Source organism: Eptesicus fuscus, chromosome 21 (genome assembly GCF_027574615.1).
Source record: "Eptesicus fuscus isolate TK198812 chromosome 21, DD_ASM_mEF_20220401, whole genome shotgun sequence".
In the NCBI taxonomy this organism is placed as follows: domain Eukaryota; kingdom Metazoa; phylum Chordata; class Mammalia; order Chiroptera; family Vespertilionidae; genus Eptesicus; species Eptesicus fuscus.
In genome coordinates this window covers 24,123,493-24,138,376 of record NC_072493.1, presented here as the reverse complement: position 1 = coordinate 24,138,376, position 14,884 = coordinate 24,123,493, and the positions used below count along the sequence as shown (strand labels likewise).

At 43.9% G+C, this 14,884-nt stretch overlaps 1 protein-coding gene across 3 annotated transcripts in view; it reads left to right on the top strand.

Annotated features, from left to right (window-relative positions):
- Nucleotides 1–291: 291 nt before the first annotated feature.
- BANP (BTG3 associated nuclear protein) overlaps nucleotides 292–14,884 on the top strand; it is a 121,033-nt gene continuing 106,440 nt past the window's right edge. For all 3 annotated transcript variants that reach the window (XM_028142951.2, XM_054710609.1, XM_028142950.2), the window contains exon 1: nucleotides 292–352. The gene's annotated coding sequence lies outside the window, so the exon portion shown is untranslated. The remainder of the gene's footprint in view (nucleotides 353–14,884) is intronic.

Sequence of the window (14,884 nt, the reverse complement as noted above, 5' to 3'; positions counted from 1 at the left end):
CGTAAATTCCCCCAACGGTCCACCAACGCAACTTCTAACCGGCAAGCGAGAAGCCCGGGCGCACCATAGAGAAGTAAACTCTCCGGGGTCCCAAGTGTGGCGCGGGAGCGGGACGCGTGCGCATGCTCCGCGGCCATCGGCGCGGGAGACGGCGCGCGCTGCAGGCCTAGAGCGACGGGCCCCGCCCCCGTTCCCAGCGCGCCCGTCCCGGGAGTCTGCGCAGATTGCGCAGGGTGGAGGGCCGCGGGGAACGACTCCCAGCGCCTGCGCAGATCAGCGGCTTCTCTCGCGAGGACGGACGCCATTATCGCATCTCCCCGACAAACACCACGAGAATTCCGCAGCCCACACGGTAATTGCAGCTCCCGCAGCCGGTCGCGTCTCCACCTCCCCCTTCCCGCGGGGCGAGAGCGAGAGCGAGATCTCCCCTCCTCCCTCCTCCCTTCGCCCTCCTCCGGCCGCGGCGCCCGCGCCCTCCGCCCCCACCCGGACGCCCTGCTCGGCCCGCCAACGGCCCGCTGCCTCCGTCCGGTAGCCCCTTCAGCGCCCTCGGGCCCCGCCTCTCCCCTTAGCCCTGCGGGCACCCCTCCTACCCCCGCGTTCCGCTCAGCCTAGTCAGTCCCTCCGGACGCCCCCGGGCACCTCTACCCCCCTCAGGCCTGCGGGCACCCCCTTAACCCCGCCGCTCCCTTCCTCCGGGCGCCCCCCTCAATCCTGTCAGTTCCCCGGTTTCTGAGGCCCCCTGACCCCCGCGTCCTCTCGGGCGCCTGGCGCCATCTCCCCAGCATTCCGATCCTGGGGAGCTGGGTAACAGGGCCGAGCGCAGGCTCGTTTTCTTTCCAGAGAAGACGGTTCCGTTCTTTTCGTTAGTTTTCTTTTGCACTTGCACTCCTCCCGCCCCCGGCCCCCTGCCGTGCGGTGTCTAGGTAGGACGGTCCGGGTGACTGGCCCGGGCCGGGGGGCCGCGCCAGCTGCATTGAAACTTGGGGAGCAGCCCTGCGAGAGGTGCTCCCCGGCGTCCCGAGGGCTGCCCTGCAGACGGACGGCTCGCAGCTGTGGGCGGGGGCAGGCCGGCCTCACTTCTCTGGGAAATGGGAAACTGCAAACACCCACAAGACCCCTCGGTCTGGCAGTTCCTGCCAGTCCAGCTTCCCCCTCGGTTGGCATCCTGAGTTAACCAAAGTGAAACGGAGCCCCGAGAGCCAGGGCCGCAAACAGCATTCGCTCAGTTTGCCTATGGTCTCACCAAGGCAAGTAGGGGCATCAGGTGCCTTTTAAGGAGTAGGCAGCTTTAGACTTCGGAGAGGATCCGAACCAGTTCTCCCGACCTTGATGAATGAGGATTTCAGGGTGTGTGTGTTTTTTCCCCCCCCCCCCCATACTTTTTTTTTTTCTTTCTATTTCTGTGGTTTAATCCTTTTGAAATGTGACCTTAGTTTTTTGCTTTGAAGACTTCCCCCCCCGCCCCCCATCCCACTCCCACCCTCCCACTCCCGTGCCTGTGCATTCCATCTCCACTGTGTGAGCGAATTGGATACATTGCCTTAATAGAGGACTGATTTGTCTAGATGGTAGGGATTGTCTTGATGTTGGAGAAATAAATATTCCCCGAAGAACTGTCAACAAAGAGTGACTTCCAAGGATGGAGAGCTTGCCTATCCCGACCAGGGAGAGCCCAGTTTAGAGTCTGGAGGTGGAACAGGTGATTTGGAGTTACCTGTTCTTCCCAAATGCCCGCCAAGGAATGTCCTCTGAGACCTGACTGCGTTGGTAAAACTAGCACGAAACTAAACCAGTTAATGAGAGGGTAGAGTTGTAACTGGAAGTTTGGGAAACAGAAAAATAACGGGATAGTTGAGTGGTCTTCAGTGAGGGAAACGGTACATTAGAAAATAGATGATTGGATACTTTAACATTCAGGTTTTAGGACAACCCTGGGTACAGATATCCAGTGGTAAAAAAACTTGAGAACTGCCTGTAAAATTCTATATGTTTAGCTCCATTTCCCTTTTGTCTTGCAGTTAAAATAATATGTTGCTGTCATGTATTCTATCATTGGCTTAAAAACACACACACACAGCTGCCATTAATGTTCTGTGGCAGGGACTGCTAATCATCTCCAGTGTTTCTCATCACAGCGATCCAATGAGGTAGAGACTGTCCTGTTTTATGGATGAGGTGGGTGACAGGTCCACAGAGGTTAAGTGACTTGCCCCAGACACACAGAGCCAAGGTTTGAATGTTCTTAAAAAATTAAACATACATATATTTAATATTTTAAAGAAATGTACACAATGAAAAACTTACAGTGAAAAGCAACAGTCCCCTGTCCCACCTTTCAGTCCCCCACCTTATATCTTTTTGTTGTCTCTTCAAGAAGTTCTTAATAGCTCTAAATAATAAGCTGATATTAATTTTACACATTTTTGACGTATGATAGCATGATTTAGCTCTTCATATATCCCATTTTTTCTATCCACTTAATTCACTGTTTCAGTTAACTCTAATTGTTCATAACTGTGTAAATACTGTTTGTTTCACAGCCAAGTAATGCATTCCCCTTCTAATACAGCTGTTTGTTTTTTGTATTGTTTATAATGGCCTTTCTCCTTCTTTGCGTTTTCTACTTCCATTGACTCCTTACATTGTTTTAAATTCTCAATATAGTGTCAAATCTCTTCAACCTTCCCCCTCCTCTCCAGCCCTCTGTCCTCTTTTTCTAACCTGGATTGACTACTCTATGCCAGTACAGGTATCATCCTGATATTTTCCTTTATTATACATCTGGATTTGTTCTGGACTCCATATTTTAATCTTGGCTTTTTTCATTTCAATGAGAACCTTTGGCCAAGTAGCCTTATTCCTTTTGCTAACTTTTTAGGATCCTCTTTGGTTTTAGGACATTTCCAGCGTGCCAGAGTATGTGCTCTTTGATCCTGGGGGCTTGTCCTTCAGCTCTGGGAAAGTCTCTTGTTTCATTTATTTGAGAATTTCTTCTGCTCTTTTCTCTTTTCCAAGTTCTTGTTAGATTGTTAATGGACATCTTGACCTCCTGAATCTATCTTTATCTTCTTCCTGTGTCATTTTATTCCTATATCTGAGAGAAGGCTTCAATTTATCTTCCAATCCTATTTTAAACTAGAGGCCCAGTGCATGGATTGCGCCGTCTTGTAATCTGGGACCCCTTGGCGGATGTTGGACTTCTGGTTTCAGCCTGATCCCTGCAGGCCAGGCTGAGGGACCCCAGCGGTGCAAGAATCCATGCACCGGGCCTCTAGTATGCATATAAGATAATTGGTTAATCTCTTCCCGCCCTCCTCTCCCCCTTTCTCTCTGAGATTCATCAGTCTGCTCCATGTTTCCATGTCTGTGCGTTGAGCGTCTGCCCCCTGGTGGTCACTGCACATTATAGCTACTGGTTGAACAGTCGCTTAGGCTTTTATATATAAAGATTTTGTATTTCCGTTATTGAAATGTTAATTTCCAAGAGTATATTTGTTCTATTCCTTTTTCATAGTAGCTTATTGTTTTTTAGTGCATTATCTTCTTGACACTGAGGATACAAATAAGGATTGTTTCTTTTTTTGTTTTCTAATTTCTTTCATTTAATGTCGCTGTTGTCTTTTAAAAAATACTGGCTTCCTGCTGCATATGGCAAGTACTCAATTATTGGTAATTGTTGTGTAAAGCAAGAGCAAGCTAGTAGACCTGAGTCTGTGGGGCTGGTTTTGAAAATGTGGGTTTCCCTTTGGGTGATTGGGAGCTTGTGCTTGGACCTGGAATGCCAGGTGGCTGAGATATTTTATCTGGGCCTTTCAGGGAAAGGAAGACCCCTTTGTTTGGGGGTGTCCCACTTGGTGTAGAGCAACGGTCGCCAACCTTTCGGACCTCACAGACCACCAGTGGTCCACAGACCACCGGTTGGCAACCGCTGCTCCAAAGGTTTCCTTAAATCAGCAGTTGCCAACCTATCAGACCTCACGGACCACCAGTGGTTCATGGACCACCGTTTGGGGACCGCTGGTCTAGAGGGCCTCTTGTACAGCTCTTCTGTACCAGGACTGTCTTCTGTGTGCAGGCGCAGACTTCAGGTTCTGCTGAGAGTCCTGGGTTTTGGGTCCCAGCATGCTGCATGTGGGCTTAGAGCCCTCCTTTGGTTGTACCCACTCTTGTATGCTCCAGCTTGCTGTTTCCTTTGTCATCATTAGATTCTCTTAGTCTGCCAGAAATTAGTAAAATCTCTTGTCTGCCTTCTTATTTTCTTTCTTGTGGGTTTATTATATGCTGTTAAATTTATTTTAATGGGATGAGCAGCGATCACATGTGTAACAGCCAGTTCCTTACTATGAGCAGGAATTCCAGAACCTGTTCTCCTCATCATTGTGCTCCTTCTCTCTCCTGCCTCCCAGTGGTCTAGGTGATGATGCCCATCGTCAGTGAGACACGGGGCCAGTCATGATCCCCATGGCTGTTTCCATATTACAAGTGTGGGTGGATGGTGTTCGTTCCCTGTGGAGATTCTCCTGGCTTTGCAGCCTTGAAGTGGGTGCCAGGCTCAGCTGGGAAAGGTCAACCATAGATGGGTCTTGTAGCAAAGATTGTGATTTCAGATTCTTTAGTCAGCTTTCACTATCAGTGTTCTAAGAGAGCCTTTTAGCACTTCAAAGTTTAAGGAATGCCTCTAGTTAAGCAGTGATTACTGAACTCAAAGTCTAATTGTGATGCATTGTAGTCTAGTGTCCTTTGAAAGTTGCACACAGTGAAATGCATCTGCTGTGTTTGCCAAGGCCTTGCTAGTGAAATGGTCCACAGGCCAGCAACATCACCACACTAGGCATTTTAGGGAAATGCATATTCCCAGGCCCTGCCCAGACATATGGAATCAGAATCTGCAGTTTTATAAACTTAATTTTGAAGTAACTTTACAAAAGAATTGCAAAAATTGTTTGGAGAGCTTCCCTGCTCCCTTCACCTACTTCCCCTAATGCTGACACCTTACTAATCAAATATCCTTAGGAAAACCAGAAAATTAACATATCGGCACAGTATATTAACTAAATTATAGACCTTACTGAACTTCATCAATTTTCCACTAATATCCTTTTTCTGTTTCAGGATCTAATCCAGGATCCCACAATTTATTCAGTTGTTCCGTCTTCTTAAATCTCCAATCTGTGGTATTACATAGCCCCAAAGTATCTGTCCCAAGATATTTGTAAATTGCAAAGGGAAAATTAGTAGCATCAAAGTGAAAAATCCCAGCAGATACCGCTTTAACATCACCACTAATAATACATAATAATATCAGGTATGATCCCCTGAGACGAAATGCATACCCTCAGTCTATTCATGAGAAAATTCATGAAGTACATTTGCCAAAATACTGCCAGGTGCTTTTCAGAAATGTCCAGTTTTTTTTTTTTTCCTTAACATTTATTTTCTCATGGTTCTGGAGACTAGAAATCTTATATCAAGATGTCAGCAGGTTTGGTTCCTTCTCCAGCCTCTCTCTCTGGTTTGCAGATAGATGGCCACGTTGTATCCTCCCATCGTCTTTCCTCTGTACATATTTGTCTGATGTCCCTTTGTTTGTCAAAATTTTCTTTTTTTATAAGGATACCAGTCAGGTTGGGTTAGGGCCCACCTTAATGGCTCATTTTAACTTAACCATATCTTTAAAGGCCCTGTGTCCAAATACAGTTACATTCTGAGGTACTGGGACTAAGGTTTCAATACGAATTTGGGGGGGGGGGGGGGAGAATGACACAATTCAGTCCATAACAGGTGACAATATGGCAGACTTACTTTTCCTAAATAATATTTTCTACAATTTCTGTAATGTTTCAATATTTTACAAGGAGTCTAATCTTTTTCCTATATAATAAAAGCCAAATATGCTAAGTGTCTGGTCCGTCCAGCCAATCAAAGTGTAATATGCTAATGATATGCTAAGGCCACTCAACCACTTGCTCTGACGTGCACTGACTACCGGGGGCAGATAGTCGACCAGTCCACCAGTCACTATGATGTGCACTGACCAGCAGGGGACAGACGCTCTGACTGGTAGGTTAGCTTGCTGCTGGGGTCCAGCCGAGTGGGACTGAGCAAGATGGGCCAGACTCGCCCTGGAGCCCTCCCGCAGTCCCTTGCCAGCTGGCCAACCTCCTGCATCCCTCCCCGGCCCCGATTGTGCACTGGTGGGGTCCCTTGGTCTGACCTGTGCCCTCTCGCAGTCAGACCCCTCGGGGAATGTTGGAGGGCCGGTTTTGGCCCGATCCCACAGGCCAGGCCAAGGGACCCCACTGGTGCACAAATTCGTACACAAGGCCTCTAATACACACACATACACACACACACACACACACACACACACACACACACACAAAAGGCTAATATGCAGTGTCCCCTTGGGAGCTCAACCAGGAGACTGGGAGTTCGACTGCTCACTATGACGTGCGCTGACCACCAGGGGGCGGCTCGGAACATGGTGGGCAACCCGTGGCAGTGGGTGCTGAGGGAGCAAGGGAAGGAGGAGGTGGGAAGGTGGGGAACCTAATTGGTCTTGATTGGTCCTGATCACTGGCCAGGCCTAGGGACCCTATCTGTGCATGAATTTCATGCACTGGGCCTCTAGTTTTATAATTTGGAAAAGGAACAATGTTAGAACAAAACAAAAGTATTTGTGTTTACATTTAAAATATAGTAAGATTCTATGTGTGATGATTATAGTTTTTTCATTTACATGATATGTCTTCTGGGCATTTGAAAGTCACAAGAGATGCCGGACAATTCTTTGTTGTGAAGGATTAACCCAAGCATTACAGGATATACAGCGCCCCCTCCCCTTACAGTTGCCAGTGGCACCCCTTCTCCATCACTTTGGCAACCAAAAAATATCTATCATGGTTTAAAAAAACTCCATTGATCATCACCACTTTAAAGTAAAATTTTATACTAATATTTGCGAATGTTTCCTCGCCCCTTTTAAAGTAACAGAGGAAGAAATAATGCTAATTACCTTCAGCTGTGCCAGTGGGAAGGTGGTCTGTGTCTCAGTACTGGCAGTTTCATGATGGCTAAAGTTGTCTAAAGAAAATGAAGCCTCTTTTGCTGCAGTTTATCCAAATCTTGATGCGCAGGAGAAAATATAATAATAGCAAATGGGTAGTGAACCCTGAATATATGCCAGGCACTGTCCTAATTCTCTACCTATGCAAAAATTCATTTGTTTGCAATAACTATGTGAGGTAAGCGCACCTGAATTAAGCACTTTTATTATGGCATGTGGTCGGCACAGAAACAATGAGATTGCTACAGATTTGGAAACTGAGGCTCAAATCTCTTGGGAAGCAGACAGCTTATATGTATATACTTTATTACATGGACATAGTAATGTCAAAGTTACTGCCACAATGACAATGTAGAGAACCAAAGAAATGCTGTGAATATATTTTCCAAATCTATTGAACTTAGCAGTCAATCACTTACTGAATATTCTGAGGTTCTAAGTTACTTATTTAATAAGCTGTATTGTGGAGAAGTGATTTATGACATATTGGTTTTCCCCAGAAGTTAATGTAAAACAACTCAATTGGGCTAATAGTAGCCCCAATTTTGTGAACTGATATTTCTCTCCTAAAACAGAAGCATTATTGTGACAAATCCAATAAAAGGCTTTATTTTTATTTTGTTTGTTTGTTTGTTTTATTTTATTAAGAAAAGGCAGTTCCAGAGATTTTTGAGAAAACTAATTTTTATGCCCTGAATTCTTGGGGCATCACCTACTTGGTGTAATTGTTAGTATCAGCTGAAATAAAATCTTACAAAGACTGTCAGAAAATGCATAAAAGGCAAATAGGTATGGTTTCTAGCATACCCATACTCCTTTCTTTTCTGTTGTGGTTTAAAGTTGATTACGAATAATATTCAGGAAATAAACTTCAGGTTTTGATATAATTGGAAAAAATTACAAACTTTTTTCTTTTTAAAATAGTATGTTTTACTGATTTCGGAGAGAGGGAGGGAGAAGGGAGAGAAAGATAGAAACATCAGTGATGAGAGAATCATTGATCAGCTGCCTCCTGCATGCATCTTACTGGGGACTGAGCCCGAAACCTGGGCATGTGTCCCAACCAGAAATTGAACTGTGATCTCTCGTTCATAGATTGACACTCAACCACTGAGCAACACTGGCTGGGCAAAAATTATAAATTTAATAAGCTTTTCCTGTTTTTCTTTTTTTTTTTTTTTTGTATTTCCCTCACCACATAGTAGTTTGGGGATCTTTTTCTGATACACTATTTTGAGTTCAATGCATTTGCTTTTTTTTAGGTTGATTTTCAGGATAAAGCAGTTTATCTTAAAACTTAGACTTTTTACAAACATTTTCCTTTTATTATTGTAAAACAACACATCAATGTAAAACAAAATTCTGAAAAAAACCCTTTAATCCTACTACATTAATGTTATATATCTGAGAATATTTTTCCAGTTTTTATCTGTAAAAGACATTTTTTTAAACATGATTTGTCTATATATGTATATAACATTTTCAGTGACTTTTACTTAAAAACATGAGTTATTTTCCCTGTTTCCATACTTCTCATGATAATCTAACCCATTTCTTTGAGTGGATGTATCATAACTTGCTTAGCAGTTTTTTTATTGTTGGTCATTTAGGTTGTTTCTAGTTAATCTATACTCTAGGTGGAATGTGGCCATGAATAGAAGTGTCCAGTCTTGAAAGACGGAAAGACTCTCTTTGCATTTAAAAAGTTGCCAGGGTTGCATATTCACTTTGATGTTGAAGAAATACTTCCTGTGTTAGATGGTCGTCAAGGAAATAAGAAATAATGACCACAAACCTTGTTTTGTGTGTTGGTCATTTAGGTGTGCTAGGCACAGGTTCTGGATGATTTTTCATTAATGGTTTATTGATAACATCTGTTATAGCTCATTCTCCTTAGCTTTCCTTATCTTCATCTGTACTATATGTATCCTGAAAACATTAGCTATACAATTCATATGTTACATGACGGTGCAAGACTGCCTTTAAAATGCCCATGTACAATAAACATTTTCTCATTTTGAAGAGAAGACTTCTGGGGGGGAAATACACATTAAGGGTCTCAATGAGAATGTCTCCGATAAAAGCTTTAAAAGCCCTCCCTATACCAGAGGTAAATAAAGATGGTTATTGTGTTCTCTGATTTCACATAAAAACAAAATCACATAATGAATTGTTGGTCAGAAGTACTCTGAACCATTCTGAAATATTCATTTTTGGGGATGTGAGGAGTTTTAGGATTTTGAGAGCAAATATTGAGTGGGATCACATGGTTGCAGTTTGCTCTTAAAAAGCTATACTTTTTTTCTTGTTCATGGACAGTTTTGGAGCTCATTTAGCAAATCACAGAACAAGAATCTTAGCAGTCATCTCTGCCTTTGCAAATAGTTTTAAAAATACTTAACTTCTAGGTTTCCCACTTTTGTGCAGGATGTGAAACCACTTAAAAACGAGAGCCTCAGCTACTCATCTCATGTATGCCCTCTGCCTTGCCTTTGGCTCTGTCCTGTGCTCAGCCTATCTCCATGGAAGAGAGGGTGCCTGTCCTCAGTCCTAAAGTCAAGGAGCAGAAGGAATGCTCTTGACCCCTTCTCACTCCCCATTGCAGTGGTGAGGTTGGGCATCCACACCATAGTGCTCCAAAGTAAGTCTCTTCAGTGGAAGTGGAGCTTGGCATCAGCACCCAGAGCCTCCCATTGCTTGAAACCTTGGATATTCTTGAATTAAAATATGATAGAACCATTTACTTCTTAAACCACAGCAGGTAGTTTGCCCCAAATGCTGTAAAATCATGAAATGGGTTCCTATTTTGAATTAACTTCTCTACATTTTCCACATCCATGATGGGGTGACAGTAAAGTTTACTTTGTCTCTTTAAGAAGCCTCACATTGGAGAGGGTGGGATGGTGGTGGTGTGAATGATGAGGTGCCCCATACAGGTAACACACAAGGTGGGATTTCTTGCAAGGTCTGAGCATGGAAGAATAAAATCTGTCTAAAAGGCCAGAGAAGGTGAAGAGATACGAATAGTTTTTTTAGTTAAATCCCTGAAAAAGCTGATAAGTGGAATTGAATGTGGGGAAATTGACTACCATTACCTTGTCCTAATTTGTTTTTATATTAGCATTTTAAATAGTTGAGCACAAATAAGGCACCAAAAGTGAAAGTTGGGCAGAGTACCCAGGTGGGGGTAGAGGCCTGGCTATTGTTACAGAATTTATCAGGTGACTGAAAAATACACAGGGAGTACTCAGAGAGTCAGGAAAACCCATTTATTTTCAGATGTATTAGTACAGTGACTCAGGGGAGCCTGTTTTCAAATCCTGAGTGAGTGACTGTGGAGGAAGCTTTCCCTTTATTCCCTTTGGTTTCTTTGTCCCCCGAATATGGCAGGCTTCCGGACCTTTCCTGGGCTTTGCGAAAAGCCCCCTGTGTTGGGATGGGGAACATGAGACCACACCCAAAGGCCTGGCCTGGCACCAGTGCTGATAACCCCCTCCAGGGGATGTGTATGGTTTGTGGCCTCTGTAAAATGGAAGTATTCTGTGAAAGAGGTTCTGCAAGACAGGACAGGCATCAATGGAGTTAATTATCGGCTAGCAAGAGTGTGCCTTAGAAGGCAAGTTACTGGCGCAGATTCAGATTACTAGGGCACCCTGCTCCCCTATGTCTTATTTTCCCCTTCATTCTGACCAGAGCGCTGTCAGGAAACCTGGGCCTGCATTGAACCAGTCAGCCTGTGGCCTTTGCGATGGTACTGACAAACCTTTCAGTAATAGAGATTTACATTGTGTGCTTCAAAAGGTGCTGCTTGTAGTCTCCAGTGATTTTTCCTTTTTCCTTAAGGTGGAAAATCATCAAATAACTTGAAGCAAAGGTTAACCTTTTTGAATTAGAAATGGGTTTGGATAAACTGGCAGTGAAAACATGGTATGTGTGCTGCTGGCATTTCCTTATTGGTGTGACTGCATGTCCTTGAATATGGCCAGGGACACAGGCATCTTAAACTTACTATATGGAGCAGGGAAGAACTAAAGCTGCGGTTCCTGCTGTCCCCATGAAGTGCAGCCCTGCAATTCCGTTGGTAGGTGGGTAGCCAGGTTGGGACCTGCTGTTGCCAAGCCCGCCTTATGGATACTCTCATCAGTGGGAGTTGGGGATGGGCCTTGGGAGCAAAGTACAGTGTTAGGCTTTTATGCCCAGAACACTTCTCTGAAGATGCCAAGTAGTTCACCACGCACGTGTTTAGACTGACTGACATAAAAAAGACTGGTGTTCTGTTAACCATCTAAAAGTTGCAGCTGTCTGGGGCAAGCACAGTTTTCAATTAATTGAAATTACACATTTTAATATTTGTAGGATTTCACTATTTTTGCAAAGTGAGGACTTAAATATTTATTGTTATTTTAAATTTGTGTAATTTAAATTTGTATAATTTGTATTTGTATAAAATGCAATCATACTATGTTAGGGAGGAGAAAGGAAGCTCAAGGGCATACAATAAGATGAAAGCAAATACATACTGCTAGGGGTTCCCTCCACACATAGCTGTTAATAAAAAATTCAGTTCAGCTTGCTTCATGGATTCTCCCACGATCATTCAAGAGACAGTAAGGCTGCTTTGCCTTATTGGGATGTCTATGAATCCACTATAATCTGAATCAGAAATTGCTCTTTATAGCTAACAGGAGGTGGATCAGCAAGAGCCAATCCAGGCCTGTAGGTAACTGAACAATCCTGTAATAGCGGAGGCACCTCTAAGGAGGTCAAGATTACTATTCTTCAATAATTGTCTTTAATTTCTTTATCCCTCAGTCTCAAGAGGCAGTTTCAAGATTCTGTAGATGCTGTGGACATCATTAAACACTAGGGCAGAGGTCAACATTTTCTGTTTAAGGGTCAGATAAATATTTTTGGTTTTGGGATCTCTCTCACAGCTGCTCAACTGTTTGCCCTTGGAGGGTGGAACCTAAATGGGGATGGCTGTTTTTCCATAAAACCTACCAACAAAAACTGACACCAGGCTAGATTTGGCCCTTGGGCTGTAGTTTGTGAATTCCCAAGCTCTAGACTAAAAGTTCTTATGCAAGTTGGAGAAAGAAATCATGGTTCGAAGTTCAATAACAGTATGATGATAGTAAAGCATACTTCAGCTGGTGCCAAGCAGTGTGTAAAGTGTCATTTTAGGCATTACTCTCTTAGTCTCCTCTAGCATCCATGCTCTTCACTGCTGACTTGGAGAGTTTGGGGGCAATCTGGAGGGATCCACTGAACAATCTCTGAGAGTGTAGGTCAGAATCTTTTAGTTTATTTTGAGAAAATCTACTTGGAAAGAAATTGTCAGTGGTAGCCTCTTAGAAGTATGATTAGCATTTGCAAAGTCACCTTCAAATGAAAATGCTTCTATCCATTCTCACTACCTCCCTTTTTGGAGAAAAAGCCTCAACATCTTTATAGGAATTTTTTTTTTTTCAGGCTTAGAAGTTGTAAGAATTGTCCAAAGAATTATATAGTTTCCTAGATTCTCAGAAGTTAATATTCTATATTTGCTTTACTGTTTCTATAACTGTGTATGTGTGTGTGTATATTTTTTTCTAAAGTTTGACATATCTCTTTACTTTTAAATACATTTAAAAATATATTTTTATTGATTTCAGAGAGGGAGAGATAGAAACATCAATGATGAGAGAGAATATCGATTGGCTGCCTCTTGCACGCCCCCTACTGGGGACCGAGCCAGCAACCGGGGCATGTGCCCTTGACTGGAATCGAACCTGGGACCCTTCAGTGCACAGGCCAACTGAAGCAAACTGGCTAGGGCAAGTGTCTTTCTTAAAAACGAGGACATGTTATATAACCACAGTGCAATTATTAAAATTAAGAATTTATCATTGATGCAGCTCTACTATCTAAGCAACAGAACTAATTCAGATTTTACTAATTATCTCAATAATGTCCTTTATACTGAAAGAAAAGGGGACTCCTTTATGAACTTTGATGAATATATTTTTCCCTAAGAATATTTGGCCCCCATGATGATACTGTGGTGGATGTGTCTGCCAGGGCTGTGTGTGGTCAGCCAGTGTCTGCCACATGACCTTAGTGGGCCTCCCCATGCTTTTGTCCATTTGCTGCTTTAGATCATGTTAACTAGTACTCCTTGGTTATCCACTCTGTCTCTGAGGGGTTGCACTTGTCTGACATCTGTTGTGTGGGTCAAAAACCTCTGGAATGGTCCCTGCATCTACATCTGCCACCTGCCATTGTTAACTTTGTTATTCTAATGACTGCTCAGGTTGGGAGTTAATTTTCTTTTGTTCTTATGTTGCTGGTTAGGATTATAAATTTCCTTAACATTTTGGCATAATCTAGTTGTTTGGTTTGGTTTCTGTAAAATTGTGAGGTGGACAAAGGAGATTAGGACATTTAACCCTGAACTGGTGACCACCTCCCTCCCCAAGCTTTGCAGTATGAGGCAATAAACTGGACGAACAGATGGGTGATAAAAAGGATTTCAGTTTTTAGAGGGAGCTGAGAGATGGATGGATGCACAGACCCAAGCTCCAGGGAAAGGAAACGAGAACACATGGTGATGGCTAACATGTGGGCTTAAAGACACAGAATGTGTTACTGTGGGAGTGTGCTCTGTTTCCTCCCCATTCCACTTCTTTACTGCTCTCTGGTCTCACGTTCCCCTAATATTCATGGTGTATGTTTCAGATAAGGGGAGCACTTAGGGATGGGCCTATTTCTGTGAATTGGGAACGCACCTACATCAAAGGTTGGGAAGATTAAATGAGATAATGTTTAATATAGTGTTTAGGATTCAATAAATGGTAGGTCCTATAATTATTGTTACCATCAACTTTACCTGTCAGGTCCTATATCTTTTTATGCTTGTTAACCTCAAATGGTGCTGATTTAATTGATAGAGGTTTGCATATAGTCTGAATTTTGTCTGTGATAAACTTACATCATATAATTTTAGATATTTAAAATTAGACAGGAGCTTAGAGGTATTGTAAATTAGTACAAGTTGCTAATTAAAAGCTTGGCTGTGATTGTAAAGTATACACTTGTTAACAAGTGCAAGAACCTACGATAACTGCACTTCTGTGAGGAACCTGCCAGTACCACATGTAGACCCACACTCTGAGGGTGTGGAATCACACAGCCCCTGTCCCAGCAGATGTCCTTGATAGTCTTTAGGGTTAAGACACCCTCCTGTTCTCTCCAGGGAAGTGACTTTTCTTTTGTACTTTTTTATTGTAAACTAGAGGCCCAGTGCATGATTGAATCATGCATGTGTAGGGTCTCCTACACGCTTTGGCTTTTGATCGCGGTGAAGCTGGGTGCCTGTCCGCTGGTGCACCAGGCCTTTCAGAAGCCTCCGGCGCGGCGGAGGCTTCTGAAAGGCCTAGTGTCGGAGCAGACAGGCACCCAGCTCCCATGCTTTTGATGGTCCACGGCGGGATGTGAGCTCGCTGCCCTAGAGGCCTCTTCTGTTCCGCAGCACAGCCATGGCGCAGATGCTGAGCAGCATCCTGTCGGCCCAATCGGCTACCCCGGTCACCCCGAGTCCCGCCCCCTGCGCCTCCCTCTGGCCTAATCGTGGGCGTAGCGGAGTGATGGTAATTTACATATTACCATTTTATTAGGTAGGACTAGAGGCCTGGTGCATGAAATTCGTGCACGGGGGGTGGGGGGTTGTCCTTCAGCCCAGCTTGCACACTCTCCAATCTGGGACCCTTCGAGGGATGTTCAACTGCCCGTTTAAGGGATTGGGCCAAGGGGGTGTGGCCAGCCTGGGTGAGGGGC